General features: G+C 33.1%; 1 long non-coding RNA gene across 1 annotated transcript in view; it reads left to right on the top strand.

Annotated features, from left to right (window-relative positions):
- LOC132666445 (uncharacterized) overlaps positions 1 to 18,953 on the top strand; it is a 116,566-nt gene extending 97,613 nt beyond the window's left edge. The window contains exon 3 of the long non-coding RNA XR_009604672.3: positions 18,332 to 18,953. This is a non-coding gene — a long non-coding RNA (uncharacterized LOC132666445). The remainder of the gene's footprint in view (positions 1 to 18,331) is intronic.
- The last annotated feature ends 823 nt before the right edge of the window (positions 18,954 to 19,776 follow it).

The raw sequence follows: 19,776 nt of genomic DNA, 5'->3' as shown, positions 1-19,776 counted from the left end.
ACATGTTTGATCTGAGAGATAATCCAATGACCTATTGCATTAATAGGAATTAATCACATAAAAGATGTTTGAGAAGGTCTCTAGGCCAAATAAAAAATTCTAACTAGTATGCTTCTAAAATAAATTGTTGCACATGCTGATGAATAACAAGTTCTGCAAAAAATAATTGTTAGGAAATTCGTTTCTGCAAAAATATTTTTGTTGGAAAAGAATATCTTAATTAAATGTGTGGGGTAATTTTATATATTAATGAAAATTGCTTGTATATATATTGTTTCTTAGTAGGTAAAGAAAAAAAATGTGAATGAACACTTCTTGTAGGAGACAATTCAATAAACATATTTACTAAGTGCTTATCTTTAGTACTCTTTTCTTGGTTCCAGACTATTAGAAAAATACATCTACAATAACTGAGAAATTGTAACAAAACTCTTAAAATGGTTACTTTGAAAATGTTTTTCTGTTATTAAAATATAGAGTAAGTGTTGCAACTCCTCAAAGTTGAAAATATTTATATCTTGTTTTGGTCTTTTAGTAAAAAATATGTGCAATAAAGTGTATTGTATTAAAATAATGTAATGGTTAAATTGTAAATTCATGTAAATATTTCATGGTAATTATTTATATGCTAGAGTCATATAGGCCAGTGTTTAATCCTTGATAAAGAATGTTAAAAAATTTTCAAGCTGGCTACTTTTTCAGCTTTCTTGAAGTTCAGGAAATTAAATAATGGGCTCTTTGGAGAATTAAATAAATTTATTTTAATTCTAATATAAAATAGTCTAATATATAGCTGTCATGAGTACTAGTGTATTCTAGTACTGATTTCTAAGTTCTGATTTCATGTGACCAAATATAATAATTGTCGTTACAGTAGCTAAGATATGAGAAAAGGAGGTAGGGGGTTATGACATTCAGTTTGTTGACTAACTAGTTTGATAGTTTTGTGTAGTATCTTTTTGGAAATTCAACTGGGAAGATAGAAATGTTTGCTTTTAGTGAAAGAGGGTAGTCAGGGCTGGAGATAGATATATTCAATATTTATTCATTTATTTATTAAGTACTTTTTATGGCTTAGTATGTGCCAAGAGCTTCTCCATATGCTCTAACCACAAAAGTTGACAGATGAAATCAAATAAGTAAAGAAAATTTCCAAAGAAATTGCAATGTTCAATGAGAGAAAAAAAAGGACAAAGACTGATCCCTGCAAAATAACTACATCTAAGATTTGAATAGAGGAAAAAGGACCATAGATATAGGTACAGGACAGTTTTAAAGACATAGAGATAAAACAGGAACAATGAAGAAAGACTCCCCATCATGGACACCTTAAGCTGTGATTCCTCCATGCAGGAAGGTCTTAATAGTGCCTGAAAAAGTTGGGGTTCCAAGAAAAGGCTAATATATTTGTTAAATTCTAGTAGTTGGTTAGTGAGTTTTACAAACCTAGTAAAGTACTGAGAGCTGAAGCAAACTTTCAGATTTTAAAGAAAGCATGGTGGAGCACCTGGGTGGCTCAGTCAATTGAGCATGCAACTCCTGGTTTCTGCTCAAGTCATGATTTCATGGTTCATGAGTTCAAGCCCCACATCAGGGTCTGTGCTGGTGGTGCAGAGCCTGCCTAGGATTCTCTCTCTCTCCTTCCCTGACCTCCCTGCACCAAAATAAATAAGCTTAAAAAAAAAAAAAGCATGGTGACCAGTAGGGAACTGAGAATAAACTATTCCATGAAGATATTAGCAAGGAAGAAAAGGAGAATGGTGACAGTAGTTTATGAGAAGGAGGTTAGTGAGAAGAGGGTAAGAAATTTATTTATTAGGCATATAATTAGGACTCAGGAATATATTACTATGGCATCTACTTTATACATTTATTAATTTGTAACTTAAGAGAGAGGTGAAAAAACTTTTAGACAAAGCTGGAGCACTTGGAGGAATATGAAGATTTATATCACATACTATTATACCAAACATATAAGCTGGACAGTCTTTAATTCAAGAAAAAAAAAAAAAAACTAAAGAAAGTAACATGTTCGTAAGAAATAAGAATTTCTGTTGAAGGATACCATAAGACAATTGTGAGAAGATATTTTCAACTCTTATGTCTGGTAAGAGTTTATTATCTAAAATATTATAAGAATTTCTTTAAAAATCAATCATTAAGAATTGGATAAAGAAGCAAATGGAAAATAAGAAAAAAACATATATAAGTAGGTTTTTCACAGTAGATAAAACATTAATGACCCGTGAATATATGAAAAGCTGTTGAATATCTTTAATAGTCAGGAAGATTCAAATTAAAGTCATAATAAGATAATATATAAACCTGCAAGAGTAACAAAAGTTTAAAAGTCTGATATTACCAAATTTAAATGAATATTGGAACAACATGAATGCTCAACTGCTACTAATGTGAGGATAAACTGACACAATTCCTTTAGAAAACTGACAAATTTAGAGATGTACATACCAACCATCTAGAAATTCTAGAATATCAAGTAAAGATATATAATCAATATATATTTATAAAGATATACATTTTTCAAAAGTACACCTAAAGATATCTCCTGGTGTACTTCTGAAAAATATATATTACAAAACATAAATAATGCATTGGTTTAAATCACAAATATAATGAAAGCAATATAAATGTCTACTAGGAGGGGAACATTAAATAAAGGCATAATAGAATACAATGTGAAGTACAGCAATACATGAACAGGTCTTAATCTCAGAAAAGTCATGTTGAATTAATAAAGGAATTAGAAAAAATATACAGTAATATTCAGTTTATAGAAGTGCCAAGTTATACATAAATAAAAACCATTATTTATGCGTACATAAATAGTTGGCAAACGTAAAAGAAATTCAAAGAAATAAGAATCTTTAGAATAACAATCAACTATGTGGAGAGAAATAGAATTTTCATAGGATGGAACATAAATATAGATATTTACAGATATCTATAAATCTATAGATTTATATCTCATAGATATTGTTTGATTTCTTAATCTCTATGATAGATGCCTGGGTCTTTTTTACTTGATATTCTTTTAATTATATCTTTATTTTGTATATTCTTTGTAGGTATATTTCATAGAATTAATTTTTTAAAGACAATGAATAGAGAAATGTAGAATATATCCATAAGCCTGGTATTGTCCAGTGTAATTTTTCAGAAACCTGACACCTTTACTGTATAAAATATTATCATCTTTTCTGGTGACTCAGACTTCAGAATTACACATATCACCCACTAATATTTTCTTTTTTTCCCCACTAGTATTTTCAAACATTGTAATATTTTTACTGAATATTATTTTCTGTCTGAAAATACTATTTAGTTGTAGGTATAAGGTAGGAAAATACCTACTAGATATTTATGAATACAAACAATTTATTGAACTACCAATATAGGAGTCATTTTGCTATAATAGAAAATTTTTATCATTGAACTGGACAGTCTGGCTTTGCATCATATCAGTTATTATAGTTTCTGGTTGTTATATTCTTAGTGAACTTCTTCTCATTCTTGTTTCCTGAGTTTGCTAATGTATAAAATGGGGATAACAAGAGGAGTCCCACAAGGCTATGTAGTTTTCCCTCTTAGAAGAGGTGGCCAATGTTCAGTAGCAGCAAGAAGAGGCAGAGAAAATACATAGAAATATTGAAAACATCTTTTTTTTTTCCTTCCCCTCCCCCATGGGTTTCTGTTAAGTTTCTCAGGATCCACATAAGAGTGAAACCATATGGTATCTGTCCTTCTCTGTATGGCTTATTTCACTTAGCATCACACTCTCCAGTTCAGAGTGGGAGAGAGCCAAAGCATAGGAGACTGTTAAAAACTGAGAACAAACTGAGGGTTGATGGGGGGTGGGAGGGAGGGGAGGGTGGGTGATGGGTATTGAGGAGGGCACCTTTTGGGATGAGCACCGGGTGTTGTATGGAAACCAATTTGACAATAAATTTCATATATTGAAAAAAAATAAAAAATAAAACATAATGCTATTGCACACTTAAAAAAAAAGAAATATTGAAAACATAGTTTCTGAAGGTGGATAATTTCTGTGATAATTAGATATATTTTAATATTTTCATGATATAAAAGAACTGAAAAGTATGTCTTTTGTCTCTAGAATTTACCCTATATGTTTGGCCTTGAATTTAAACCTATCATGTTCAAGAAAAAAAAAAAAACAAAAAACATTTTCTAGAGAACTTTGAAAATAAATTTATGACACTCAAAAAACATTTAGCATTATATACTAATTTTTTTTGTATGAAGAAATGTATTATGTGCATTTATTACTTCTGTGGTTATCAGCCATGGATATAAGAAAATAGTTTAGGTTTACTGTAGACAAGTAAAACATTTGGCTAGATTTGTTCCACATAAACTATCCAAAATGTGGGCTAGATTTGTACATATTAACAATTTTTGAACTCAGGGAATACACTTTTTAGAATGTATAATAAAGTATTTTAATGTTAAAATGAAGAATAATATATAAATTTAGAAAATTTATTACTTATATGAAACAGAAAAAAAATAATAAATATAGAGTCAAGTTAGAGTTGCCTATTGAGGTAAAGTTCTATTTTATAAAACTAGGGCAAGTGTTATATCATTTTTTTAGGGTGACATCATTTTTAAAAACAAAATCTTATATGGAGTTCCTAATATTAAATAAAAGTGGATCTTCTTTGTTTAAAAATTTTAGGAGGAAATAGGAGTGCCTCCATGCCACTGTACCTCCTTCTCCCTAAACATACCTGCTGAATATCTCTTCATAAATTGGAGAAACAAAGATGAAGGCGTTGATTCTCCAGAATCTCCTCTTGTTGAAAACAGCTTTGCTTCCTACAAAGAGTAAGTTATTGAACCAAAACATAGATATGCAGGTTAGTTTCTAATCTAAAATGGATGAAGTCTCTAAACAAAAAGTATCCTAAAACTATAGATTGGGACGTCGAAAGTTTGACGAGTCCGTTTGAACTGTAGACCATAGCTCAATAAAGTAATGCTCGGTCTCTCCACTAAAGAGATTTTCTCAGTCCTCTGTGGTGTAGAATATAAACCTTAGCTGGGAGCTAGAGAAAAATGGCAATAAAACTGAGATAAAGAGGGAACAAAACATAACCATCCACTTTAAAAAAAAATTTTTTTTCTAGAAATAAATGTACAATTATTTAGTCCAGAGTTCTAAATTTTTAAAGCATGCATTCCTATCAGTTAATTTTTTTTCAGTATTCATCTTTCTAAATGTATGCATATTTATGAATTACATCAATGTACTCTGTTTTAAAAAGTTTCACAATATAAAATAAAAGCAGAGGTTTCAAAAGGGTGAGATAAAAATAAATATAAACATATAGCAAAGCTCTTTCTTTCACAGCTCAGTAGGAGACAAATGTTTAAGTTCTTCATGTCGCATTGATTTTTTAACTTCTGTTGCAAGAACTGTAAAGGAATAGTTTAGAGTAGACCACCAACAATGATAAATTTTAGTTTTCCTCTCTTAATATAAAAGCATGCATAATATTATAGTAGAATATGATGAGAATGTAAGTAATATTATTAAATAATAGTGCTGATAGTTCTTGCATATCTTATTTTAAAATTACATGATATGTTTTAGTGGGGGAATTCAAGCTCTAATTACTTTTTTAAAGTCTTTAAAATTGTTTGAACCAAATCAACTAAACCAGATTTTTCATGATTTTATATTTTATTTTAGTGGCTTAATTTAATTTAATTTATTTATTTTAATTTCCACGTCTTGACTATGGTGAATAATGTGGCAATGTATATGGGAATACACAGATGGCTTCAAGAAATCATTTTATCTTCTTTGGATATATACCTAAAAGTAGGGTTGTTTTATCATAGTAGTTCTATTTTTAGTTTTTTTTTATTTTAAAAATTTTTTTTTTTAGGAATCTCTATACTGTATTCCATAGTGGCTGTATCAATTTACATTCCTACTAGGAGTGCACAAGGATTCCTTTTTCTCCACATCAGCAATTATTATCTCTTATCTTTTTGATAATGCTATGCTAACGGTAATAAAGTGATTAGCAATGTTGAGTATTTTTTTAATGTACTTGTTGACCATTTGTATGTCTGTCTTCTTTAGAGAAATGTCTATTCAACTCTTCTGCTAACTTTGGGCTTAACCTGGTCTTGTTTTTCTAATTCCTTGGGTTGTAAAATTTGGTTGTTATTTGAGATGTTTCTTTCTTAGTGGAGGCCTTTATAGACTTCCCTCTCAGCACTGCTTGCTGCATTTTGGTACGTTGTCCATCTTTTTTCTTTCTAGATTTTTTCAAATGTTTATTTTGAGAGAGAGGGGGCAGGAGAGAACCCCCTCTGTGCTGTCAGTAGCTGACATGGGGCTCTATCTCACAAATGGCGAGATCATGACCTGAGCTGAAATCAAGAGTTGGACACTTAACTGAGGCACACAGGCATTCCTCTTTCTAGATTTTTAAAAACTTTCTCTTTTGATATCCTTGATTCTTTGGTTGTTCAGTAATGTGTTGCTTAATTTCATGTATTTGTGAATTTCCCAGCCTTCCCCTGCTATTGATATTTACTTTTGTATTATGGTGATCAGAGAAAAAAAGATATCTGCTATAGGATTCAATCTTTGATATTTGAGAACACTTATTTTGTGGCCTAACATATGATCAAACCTAGAGAATGTTTCATGTTCACAAAGGATCATGTATTCTGCTGTTGTTGGATGGCATGTGTTGTACATTTCTGTTAAGCCCATTTGACCTAAATTATAGTTCAAGTCCAATGTTTTATTTCTGTCCAATCTATACATTGTTGAAAGTGGGATACTGAAGTCCCCTACTGATGCATCCTGTTTTCCATCACTCCCTTCAGACCTGTTAATATTTGCTCAATATATTTAGGTGTTCCAATGTAGGGTGGATATACAGTTGTTGTATCCTTTTGATGAACTGACTTCTTTGTCATTATGTAATGACATTCTTTGTCTCATTACAAGTTTTAGATTACAGTCTATCTTGTCTGATATTAATATAGTATCCCCTGCTCTTTTGATATCAATTTGTATGGAGTATAATTTTCCATTTCTTTACTTGGAGCCTGTGTGTGTCATTGAAGATAAAATGAGTCTCTTTTAGACAGCATAAAGTGGTTCTTGTTTTTGTTTTGTTTTGTTTTGTTTTGTTTAATCCAGACACTTTTTGTCTTTTGATTAGAGAATTAAACCATTTAAGGTAATTATCAATAGGTAAGGACTTACTAATTCCATCTTGTAATTATTTTTTGGCTATTTTGTAGTTCCTTTGTTACAATCTTTCTTTGTAAATTGATGCTTTTCTGTAGCTGTGTTTTGTTCTTTTTATCATGTTTGTATTTACTAAGGGTTTTTGTTTTGTGGTTAACCTAAAGCTTCTTGATAGAACAGTCAACATTAAGCTCATATCTACTTAACTTTGCATACAAAAATGGTTTTGATATCACAGTTTACATATTTTTATACTGTGTATCTATTGATGAATAATTGTAGCTATATTTAAGTGGTTAACACACCACAGTATATTAGAGTATTCTATATCTGACTACACAGATAGTTATTTTTGCTTATGGGTTGGATATTTTCATGTGTTTTCATGTTACTATTTAGTGCCCTCTTGTTTCAGCTTGAAGGACTACTTTCAGCGCTTGTGAGGTAGATATATTGCTGAACTCCTTCAATGGTAGTTTTGAAAGCCTGTCTGCCTTCATCTGAAGGACATCTTTCCTGGGTAAAATATTCTTGGTTGACAGTATTCTTTCAGCACTTGAATATATCAACCCATTCTCAGTTGGCTGGCAAAGTCAGTGCTGAGAAAACTGCTGATAGCTTTCTAGGGGTTTCCTTAAGTGAGAGAGTGGTTTTTTTCTTGATGTTTTTAAAACTCTTGTTTTTCAAAAAAAAAAAATTAAGTTTATTTTGAGAAAGTGTGAGCAGGGGAGGGGCAGAGAGAGGGAGGGAGGTAGAGAGAGAATCCCAAGCAGGCTCTGCACTGTCAGCACAGAGCCTGATGCTGGGCTCAAACTCACGAAACCATGAGATACTGACCTGAGCTGAAACAGAGTCAGATCTTAACTGACTGAGCCACCCAGGCTCCCCAATGTCTTTTATTTTTATTATGATGTTTATGGAGAGCATTTTGGATTGAAATCATGGAGTTATTAGCTTCATGAACTTGGATATCCAAATCTCTCCAGGAGTTTGATAAGTTCTCATCTGTTATTTACTTAAATAGGTTTTTTTTTCTCCCTCTCTTCTCTTTCTAGGACTCTAAAAATATATAGATTGCTTCCTTTTTTAGATTGCTTCTTTTAATGGTGTAAGTCCCATAGACTTTCTTCTTTTCCTTTCATTCATTTTCTTTTTGCTCTACTGCTGGATAATTTCAAATGATTTGTGTTTGAACCCACTGATAGAGATTTCTACTTGGTCCAGTATGATGTTGAAGTTTTCTGTTGAATTCTTCAATTCAGTCACTGTATTCTTCAGGTCCAGTTTGTGGGGGTTTTTTTCCTCTTTATTAAAAAAAGTTCGTATTGTTTTCTTGATTTCATTAATTTATCTATGTTCTCTTGTAATTTTCTGAGTATCTTTAGAACAATTTGAATTCTTCATCAGATAATTCCTGTATCTCCATTTCATTGGGGTTATTGACTGGAAGTGTGCATTGATTTGATGGTATCATGTTTTTCTGATTCTTTGTGATCCATACAGCCTTGCATAGATTTCTGCACATATGAAGGAGTCCCCTCTTCCAGACAGTGTGGACTGAGTTTGGTAAGGAAATACCTTCACACATAGTAGGGAAACACTGGAGCATGTTTTGAAAGCAGGCCTAGTGGTACAGAATGCCAAGTACAGGGGTGTGTGGTGGCTCCAGGTCCAGAGAAGCTTGATATATCATTAGTTCAGACCATTGAAGTCTACAACATCAACAACCTCATGGTCTTTGGTGAGCACTGTAAGGGATCTTCAGTGGCTGCTAGAGCTGTTGGGACCCTGGGTGGCACTTCTAGGTCTAATGGCTAGAGAGCACAGCTGGCAGTCGTAGTGTTAGAGTGGGTGGTGTGTACAACACGCAACTGCACAGGCCAGTGGAAGGTATCTGTATAGTGGCAGGGGCCAGTTGCGGATGCACACACAGTGGTGTGGGCTGAAGCCAGCAGCAAGGGCCAGAGCCAACTAAAAATGCACTGTCAGATGCAGGGGCCCAGGATGTTGTATGCATTCTTGTGGCTGCAGGGTCTCATCCTAGGTGCACATAGCAGTGGAAGCCACTGATAGGAATAAGGCCAGTGGGGTGTACCTGGACAGCTAAGAGGGGCTAATTGAAAGCCCAGCAGTACAGGCCACTGACAGATGATTGGACCAGAGCCAGGACCACAAGCAGCTGCAGGGATGCTGGCTAATGGCATGTTCTGTTATTGCTACAAGGTCTCCCCATGGGTGCATGCACACCAGTGGAGACTAGTAAAAGGACCAGGGATATGCACAGCTGGAGGGACTAGCTGCAGGTAAGCTCAGTGGAAAAGGCCTAGGACAGGAGTCAGGACCAGGGCCTGGCCTACAAGCAGCTGTGGGTGCTCTGGCTGTTGGCATCTACTATTGTGACTCCATGATCTGGCCCTGAGCACACAGCACTGAAAACTACTGTTGGGGTTTGGGCTACAGTTGGGCAGGTGCATGGTTGGGAGTGCTAGTTGTATACAAACCCAGAGGTGCAAGCTAGGGAAAGGGCCAAATCCAGGCTCACAAGCGGCTGTGGGGGTTTGGCTGTCAGCACGCACTTCCGTGGCTGTAACATCTTGTCAGCAGCATGCTCACAGCAGTAGTAGCTAATGATGAATGAGGTTAGGGGCATGCAAGTGGACAGCTGGAAAGGCTAGCTCCAAGCACAGTGATAGGGGGAAGCTGTGGGGGTATAGGCTGCAGTCTTGCTCTCATACAGCTACAGAGGCCTTGGCTGGCTTTAAGTGTAGATCACTGGCAGGAGGAGGGATGCAGGTGGCTAATGTCTGGAATGTGAATACCTGTGGGGTAAAACCCCATGAACTCTCTATGGGGGTGTTGGACCAGTTATGGTAACCATTGGTGCCTTTAGTGTTGACGGCTTTGGGGTTCTTTGCATAACAGGTCATTGAGAATTACAGTCATTCCCACTGCATGGCTGATACTGGTATCCCCACTTCTTTTTCCTTGTTCCTATATTTCTGAATCTCAGCTTTACTGAGATTTACATGAAATGTGGTGCCCTAAAAGGCTGAGGAAACCCCATTCTCCCTTTCTAGGTGAGAGACACTCTTTGAAACCTAAGAATCCTGTCTTCATACTCAGCTATGCTGGCCTCAGGGTGAGATGATTCAGGCAAAATAAAGGAGTTCTTACTTTTTATGCAGTTATTCTTAGGGTCTTTGTTCCGCTGTGTTGAAGATTTTAAAGTAGATTTCTCATGTCTCCCAGAGCTGTTTTGGTTTATGGATTGCTAACTATCGATGTTCGTGGGAACGATTGATGTTTGTGGGGAAATGAAGGATGGGTCTCTCTCTCTCTCTCTTTTTTTTTTAATATTGTTTTGAGAGAGATAGCATGAGCAGGGGAGGGCCAGAGAGGGAAAAAGAATTTCCAGCAGGCTCCATCCTGTCAGCATAGAGCCTGCCACGGGGCTTGAACTCATGAACCTTAAGGTCATGACCTGAGCTGAAATCAAGAGTTGGACACTTAACCAATGGAGCCACCCAGGGACACCAAGGATGGGTCTCTTACTTCACCATCTTGATGACAACTGCCCCTTAAAAATTTTTTTTTTTTTAATTTTCCTTAAACCTCCATGTTTACTTGGTCGTGGGTACATGGAGTAATTGTTTTGCTTTTAATGTTTTGGAGAGTCAATTTTTGAAAGCAAGTATGTTTTGTAAGTATGACATATAATTACCATTTCAATAATTGAGGTCTTACTACTGCTATTTGAAATATATCTTCCGCTGAAAACAGACTAAGAAAATACTAATAATAATAGTTGGCATTTGTGGAGATCAGCAGTTATGCTTCAGTCTGAGGATTGTACATGATCACCATACTGAATCTTACCACAGTCCTGAGAGTTAGGAATTATTTCCCTTGTTTAAAATGGGTAAATTGTTCGGGCTCTGTGCTGACAGCTCAGAGCCTGGAGCCTGTTTCAGATTCTGTGTCTCCCTCTCTCTGACCCTCCCCCGTTCATGCTTTGTCTCTCTCTGTCTCAAAAATAAATAAACACTAAAAAAAATAAATAAATTAAAAAAATAAAAAAAAATAAAATGGGTAAATTGAGCTTAGAGAGGCTTAATAATTTGCCTAAATTCACACAACTACTAAATATCGGAGCCATGGACCTCATTCCTATTACCAAATTAATTCAGTTAAAATCTCTAAGTATATCCATTTTTTTTTTACAAAAATTAAGCCTTCAGGTTTTGAATACATTTTCAATTATATTTGAAAGGTCCTTTTGAGAGTACGGTTAAAAATAAAAGCAAAATTGTGTAATGCCACCATTTTGCTCCTGATGAATTAGAAGGAACCAAATAATGTAGAATATGAATGTTCATTAGTTTTTACAGTTGGAAAAATACTTCAACATAGAGACTAGCAACAACTTATTCTGAGAGGAAGAGTCATATTTTTTCTTTTTGTGGATCGCTTGTATTTTGACCATACTGTGTATCTAAATGTTTAATGCTTTCACTTTAATGGAATAATTAAATGAATGCCTATGCAGACTATTATTTTTCCAGAGTGGAATGTTTGAATATATAAAGCTATTAATTGTATTTTCATATATAATAAAAACAGGTTATCAACATTAGGAAAATAAATTCATTTCTACTCATAGGAATATATAGCAGTCACTAGTAGATATAAATGGAGAAGTATTGTCTTAATTGTGTCACTACAGTATGATCTGCCACACTTCCTTGGGTGTCTATAAATATTGGGTGAAAGGATGAATTAAATATTGCTAATTTGGATAATAAAACTTTTCATTTATTGAATATACCATACATTATCACATCTGCTTAGCATCAATTCCATAGTTCTCTCCATTTGAAATTCTATTTGTATTACTCCATCAAGAAAAATATACTTCAGGGGTGCCTGGCGTATGTGTATATGTATGTGTATAATACACCCAAAGCAAATATATACTTACATACACACATATCTACATATATGTGTGTGTATGTATATATATATATATATATATGTGTGTGTGTGTGTATGTGTACATATACATATATACATATATATATATACACATATATATCTATATATATGTGTATATATATATATATATATATGTGTGTGTGTGTATATATATGACAACTGTGTTAGGGGACTTTTTGTTAAATTGAGGTGAATTAACATACATTATATTATTTGTAGGTGTATATACTGTAAAATAACCACAATAACTCCAGTTAACATTTGTTATCATACATAGATAAAACATTTTTTTCTGTGGTGAGAACTTTTAAGATTTACTCTCTTAGCAACTTTTATGATTTTCAAATATGTAGTACAATATTATTATCTATAGTCACCATGCTGTATGTCACATCCCCATGACTTATTCATTTTGTAACTGGAATTTTGTAACTTTCAACCCCTTTCACACATTTTGTCCCCCCTTGCTTACCACCTCTGAGAATCAATAATCTGTTTTCTGTATCTAGAAGCTCACTTTTAAGATTCTACATATAAGTGAGATCATAGGCTATTTCTTTATTTCACTTAACATAATGCCCTCAAGGTTCATCTATTTTATGACAAATGGCAAGATTACCTTCTTTTTCATGGCTGAATAATATTGCGCGCACACACACAAAATTTCTTTATCATTCCTCCATCAATAGACACTTATGTTGTTTCCATGACTTGGCTACTGTAAACAATGGTGCAATGAATATGGGCATGCAATATCTTTTGCTTTAGTATTTATTTCTTTGTATAAAAATCCATAAGTAGAATTGATGAATCATATGGTGGTTCTATTTTCAATCCTCTGAGGAACTCCATACTGTTTTCCATAGTGGCTGGAACTATCTATATTCCCACAAATAGGTCACCAGAGGTCCTTTTCTCCATATCCTTACAAACACTTGTTATTTCTTGTCTCTTTGATAATAGCCATAAACAGGTGTGGGTAATATCTCATTGTGGTTTTGGTTTGCATTTCCATGATGACTAGACATTTGAATATTCTTTATTTGTTGGCTATCTATTTGTTTTCTTTGGAAAATGTCTATTCAGATCTTCTGTCCATATTTTAATCAGATTATTTTGTTCTTTTATTTTGTTATGTTATTGTAGAAATTCCTTATATATTATGGATATTAAGCCCTTACCTGATATGTGATTTGCATGTTTTCTGCTATTCAGCATGTTGCCTTTTCATTTTGAGGATGGTTTACTTTGCTGTAAAGAAGTTTTTGTGGGATATAATCCCACTTATTTATTTTTACTTTTGTTGCCTTTGATTTTGGTATCAAATCTAAAAATAATTGCCAAGACCAATGTCAAGGAGATTATCACCATTTTTTTTTTTTCTAGCTGTTTTAGGGTTTCAGGTCTTATGTTCAGGTTTTAAATTCATTTTCAGTTAATTTTCTTGTGTGGTGTAAGATAGTGGTCCAGTGTCACTCTTTTGAATATGACTCTCTGGTTTTCCCAACATTATTTATTAAAGAGACTGTCTTATTCTCATTCTCTCTCCTCTGCTTCTCACCCCTGCTGGTGAAGTCTCTAAAATAAAATTTTAAAAAAGTTAATTTAAGAAAGGGGTGCCTGGGTGGCTCAGTCAGTTGAGCATCTGAGTCTGGATTTTGGCTCAAGTCAGGATCCTAGGGTTGTGGGATTGAACCCCACATCAGGCTCTGCACTGAGCATAGAAACTCTTTAAGATTCTCCTTCTTTCTCTCTCTCCCCTCTGCCCCTCTCCCCTGCTCATGTTCTTTAAAATTAAAACTTAAAAAAAAAAATAAAGAGAGACTGTCTTTTCTCCATTGTATATTCTTTGTTCCTTTATCATAAATCAATTGACCATATATGCATGAATTTATTTCTGGGTTCTCTATTCTGTTCCATTAATCTCTTTATCTGTTTTTAGGCCAATCCCATACTGTTTCAATTAATGTAACTTTGTAATATATTTTGAAATCAGAGAGCATGATGCCTCTAGCTTTTCTTCCTTCTCAAGATTGTTTGACTATTTGGGGTCTGTTATGGTTCCATGCAAATTTAAGATTGTTTGTCTTTTTCTTTGATGAATGCCTTTGGAGTTTGGACAGTGATTGCACTGAAGTGGTAGGTTACTTTGTGTTGTATGGACATTTTAACAACATTACTTCCAGTCCATGAACATGGGGTATTTTTTGATTTTTTTTAAATTTCTTTTGTTAATATCTTAGTTTTCAGTGAACAGGTTTTTCACTTCCTTAAGTTTATTATTTTATTTTCGATGAAATTATAAATGGAATTATTTTCTTAGTTTCTATGATTACTGGTATATAGAAATGCAACAGATTTTTGTATATTAATCTTGTATCCTGAAAGTTTACTAAATTTGTTTAACGATGCTACCAAAAAAGTTGTTAGAATTAGCTTTTTATATATAATACATCATATGCAAATAGTGAAAGTTTTATGTCTTCAGTTATGATTTTTTTATGACTTTTCTTTCTTTTTCTTGCCTAATTTTCTGGTTGGGACTTCCAAGACAATGTTGAATAAAAGTGATGAGAATAGGTACCTGTCCTGTTCTTAATCTTAGAGGAAAAGCTTTCAGCTTTGTACTGTTGAGTGTGATATTAGCTGTGAGTTTATCATATATGGCCTTTTTATTTTGAGATACATTTTATACCCACTTTGGAGGATTTTTTAAAATATTATAAATGGATGTTAAATTTTGTCTATGCTTTTTCTGCATCTATTGAGATGATCATAAGATTTTTATAATTCATTTTATTACTGTGGTGACACACATTGATAGATGGATGTTGAACCATCCTTACAACACTGGAATAAATCCTACTTCATGATGTGTGAGCCTTTTAATGTACTGAATTCAGTTAATATTTTGTGAATATTTTTGCATTTATGTTCCTCAAGGATATTGGCCTATAATTTCTTTTGGGTATTGTTGTCTTAACTATTAGAGTAAGGCTGGCCTTGCAAAGTGAGTTTGAAGGTGTTGTCACCTATTTTTTTGGAAAAGTTTGAATACAATTGATATTCTTTGAATGTTTGGTATTTTCACCAATGAAGCCATCTGGTCTTGCTTTTTTGTTTATTAGAAAGTTTTTGATTACTGATACAATCTCCTTTCTAATAATTGGTCTGTTCAGATTTTCTTTCTTTTTGAATGAGTCTTGGAAGACTGTATGTTTCTAGGAGTGTATCCATTTTTTCTATGTTAGCCTATATGCTTGCATGTAATTGTTCAGTTATTCTATTATAATCTATAATCACAGATGTTTAGTAACTTTCTTTAATATTTATCTTATAAAATTTGCTAAGTTGACCTATCTTTAATTTTGGTAATAATTTTATTTAACAGAGTCTTAATCTGATAAATATTCTATATATGATCTATATTGTATATATTTATATAACACCAGATGTTCAGATTCATATAAAAACTGAATATTGCAGAGTAAACTCAACCTTTAAACTTGGTAACTTTATTCAAAATAATTTTCACAATTTCTCAAGCTTATAATGCAAGGCAAAAACTAAGAGTGCCCTTTCTAATCATAGATGACTTCATATTTTGCTTGAAATTTCTTACTTGTGCTAACATTTGTTATATGAAACACTTTTTCCCTGGTTATAATTTTACATTTCATATTAGCCCTTGTACAGGCACAAAGACAATATTTTAAACTCAATCCAGACTACACTGTAATGTCTACCATATGCCAGGCATCAGCATTCTTTACAATTGGAAATATCAGGGAACAAAACAGAATAGTCTATGCCCTCCTGGTGTTTATATTCAATAAAACAACACTTTATAAATTTATAAATTATAAATTTATAAATTATAAATAGAAAATGTTAGAAAATAAGTGCTATTAAGATATTATTTCCTGAATTTCTTATTTGAATATTGGTGAAATTTTGCTTCTCTTGTGAGGCTTTTGTTTTTGATCATTGTACAATACTTTGAGATCCCTTTTTCGAAATTTGGGTTTTTGTCTGAATCAACCTGCTTGGCATTTATTTCTTGGCCTACAAATGTTTTCTCAACAACCATTGAAGTGCACTGTTTATGTCAATATTTATACGAACACATGTTTTGGGGTCAAAGTGAATGAGGTCAAATTCCAGTTCTCTAGGCAATTTATTTAATCTCTTTACCTTGATTTCCTCATCCTTCAAATGGAGGTGATTTTGATGTAACATAGTCCGTACCTCATAAGAACTTTTTATGTAAATAAAACCATGCATGTTAAATATATGTTCAGTTATCTTTGAGGTTTTCTTCCACATTTACTGTTTGCTGTCTCCTGTTCCATGTGGGCATGGATAGTATGTATCTTTAAATGTTACAACATATGTGGCTCCCGGGAAAGTCACTCCAATCTGGAGTGGGTGGGAGGAGGAGGCAAAAAACGCCAGTCTCTGTGCTAGTTCCTGAGGGAACTACAAGCATGTCAAAATGAACGATGATAGTATTTAACAACAAGGTCCATATTAGCCCTCTGGAACCAGCAATCTGCATCAGAAACACTGGCTACCATGCATGACCATGCTGGGCTATGGGAGATGGTAGGCAGATGACCAAAATGTCACAACAATCTCTTTCAAAAATCAGCTGTCCTTTACTTCATTGAGCAATCCTTTGGTTGATGAAAGTTTTGGATTATATTATAGAGTTCCAAAAAATTAAATGTCAGTCTTTGTCACTTTTAATTGTTTCAGTGGAGAGACTGGTTCCTTGAATGCCCTAGTCTGCCATAGTTCATGATATCATTTCTGTAGAAAATATTTTTATCTATACATTTCTTTATTGTTTATATGTTAATGTTTACCAACGTATATTGAGCTCTAGATCTTAAAGAGAAATTCAGTTCTGATTATATTTCTTTTTTTACATTAGTGTTTGTGTTTTCTATTTATGAAATATTATCTTTAACATCAAATTCCTTCATATTGTTCATGCTTTCCATAATTAACTGCTTATTTTTTTATTGATAATAGGTTTAATATCCTGGTATAGACCCCCTAGATATCAATCATTTCAACAATGATCTGCACTTTTTGAATGGGTAATAACAATTTGAGCCATCCATAAATATTCAAGCACTATGGAGAATGACAGTGATACAACCTTGTGTCCATTAGGACTCCAAGAAATATATATATATATATATATATATATATATATATATACACACACACACACACATATGTGTGTATATATATACATACATATATATACGTATATATATACGTATATATATACGTATATATATACGTATATACGTATATATATATATACACACATATATATATATTAATTTAAACAAAAGTCAGTTTTGGTAGATAGAAAATTGGGACTATGCATATCTATACAACTATGAAAATAAAATATGTAAACATTTTCTAAGATAATGCACATAGATTTGGGCTGTCTTCTTAGCAGCTTTTTTAATTTAATGAAGGTTGATATTTTATCTGTATTTTCCTGATACAACAGTTTAATATAGAAAAAAATTAACAATCCTGAGTGAAATTGTTCAAGTTAGAAAAGAATTGTATTTAGTTAATTTAACTGGCCACTGCCAACCATAAACATTACCTCAACCATGTGGTCACCAATATAATTACCCTGGGGGAATTAGTTCAAGTAATGATGACTATTATCTTCTACATGTTATTGCTCACATCAACATACACCTGGCTTAAGTAAACATGTAATATAAGGATTCAATTTAGAAGACTTAAATTCTAAATTATATGTTGACCTAATGAGGTCAGACTCCTCTTTTAATGGAAATCATAAATGATGGAAGTTGTAAGTTCATTACAGAAGAGAAAAATTGGCTTAATTGGATTGAGAGAACAGAGTTTTCACCATATTCTTGAATTCAATTTTTTCATTTTTATATATTGTATACTTTATAATTGTATCTAACTACAGTTTGCCTAAAATCCTCTGAAAATATGAAAATATTTTCTGTAATCTGTAAGTATAACTACGCTTTATAATTCTATTCTCTCCTCTTCTCCTTATAGCTGCTGCCAGACGACAGATCACTGGCCCATTTGGCTTATAAAAGATTTGCTCCTACTGTACTTTGTTCTACTGCATTGAGATCTTTTATTAACATCTAACTACAGCAGCCTTATGTCTGTGGACTGCAAATAAGAATTACTCTGGGAGAGGTCTGGAATTTGTTCCATTATATACTGGAGTGGGGCCAACAGCTGACGACTTGATTTTGAGTCTAGTGACAGATTTAGTATCTGTTTGCTCAAGAAACCAAGACATTTGAAATATGTGCAAAGCCTGTACTATTCCGTGAGAGCTGAGATATTATTATAACCTGAAACTTTAGTCATCATCTTCTAAGTTTGAAAACAATTGGTGGTATTGAATGGGAACATTATGTGAGAGCTCACATGCATCTAAAAAGAAAATGAAATAAAAATATTGGTTTTTTTTTCCTCATTTGGTTTCATTAGGAAACAATTTATATTATTATGGGGTCTATATTTTCATACGTGTGTGTGTGTGTGTGTGTGTGTATTAAAATGAGAAAGTTCTGGAGATAGGAACCTATAGTTAAAAAGACAGTCTTCCTAGAGTCTCCTATTAAAATATATTTACATAATCAATCCTTTTATTAAATGTCAGGCCCTGTGCTAGAACTGTTATATACATTAATTAATCTCTATGCTAACACTGTAAAGTAGGTTCTTTTCTTCTACTATCTGTACATGGGAAATAGAGATATTAAGTAACTTGGCCAAGTATTATTCTCATGAGCAATAAATTAGTAAAGGTAGAGTAAAAATTCATTATCTTTTTAGTGTGGTTTTTATATTCTAACCATAATAGCTCTCATAATAATAAAAGGTGACATCTGCATCTTCCTTTAGAGATTATAAAGAGCACAGAATTTGGGGTTTATGGAATGATCTCCCTACAAATGAAGCCATTCAGGCCAGAAAATTTGGGCAGCATATCCACAAACATACAGGTAACTGAAGAGTTAGTGCATCATATAGATGTTGACAAAACAAAATACCTGCAGAATTAAAGGTGGTGGTTTTGTCCACAGAAAGGACTGACGGGAGAGGAGGTAGGCCCAGAGTTAGAAAGTCATCTTAGCTTACAATCATATCCACAACCTGCCATTACATTCTTGTGTACAAATAGAAACCATTGTCTCATATTTTCAATATTTATAGCACATTATGTAAACATATTTTAATGGTTAATTTTATGTGTAAATTCGGCTGGGCGATGGCAGGACCAAATATTCAGTCAAATATTATTCTGGATGCTTCTGTAAAGGTGTTTCTGAATGAGATTAAAATTTAAATTTTTAGGTTGAGTAAAGAAGAATCAGTCACAAGTTTCAATATACACAAACTCACACACACAAAAGGCTAGGGAGAGACAGAAAACTGGCAGAGTAAGAGGATCCTGAGCTTACCTCTTCTCAAGATACAAA

This window comes from Panthera onca, chromosome B2 (genome assembly GCF_046562875.1).
Source record: "Panthera onca isolate mPanOnc1 chromosome B2, mPanOnc1 haplotype 2, whole genome shotgun sequence".
Classification (NCBI taxonomy): domain Eukaryota; kingdom Metazoa; phylum Chordata; class Mammalia; order Carnivora; family Felidae; genus Panthera; species Panthera onca.
Note: the sequence above shows the minus strand (reverse complement) of the source record. Positions and strands in the feature narration are given on the sequence as shown.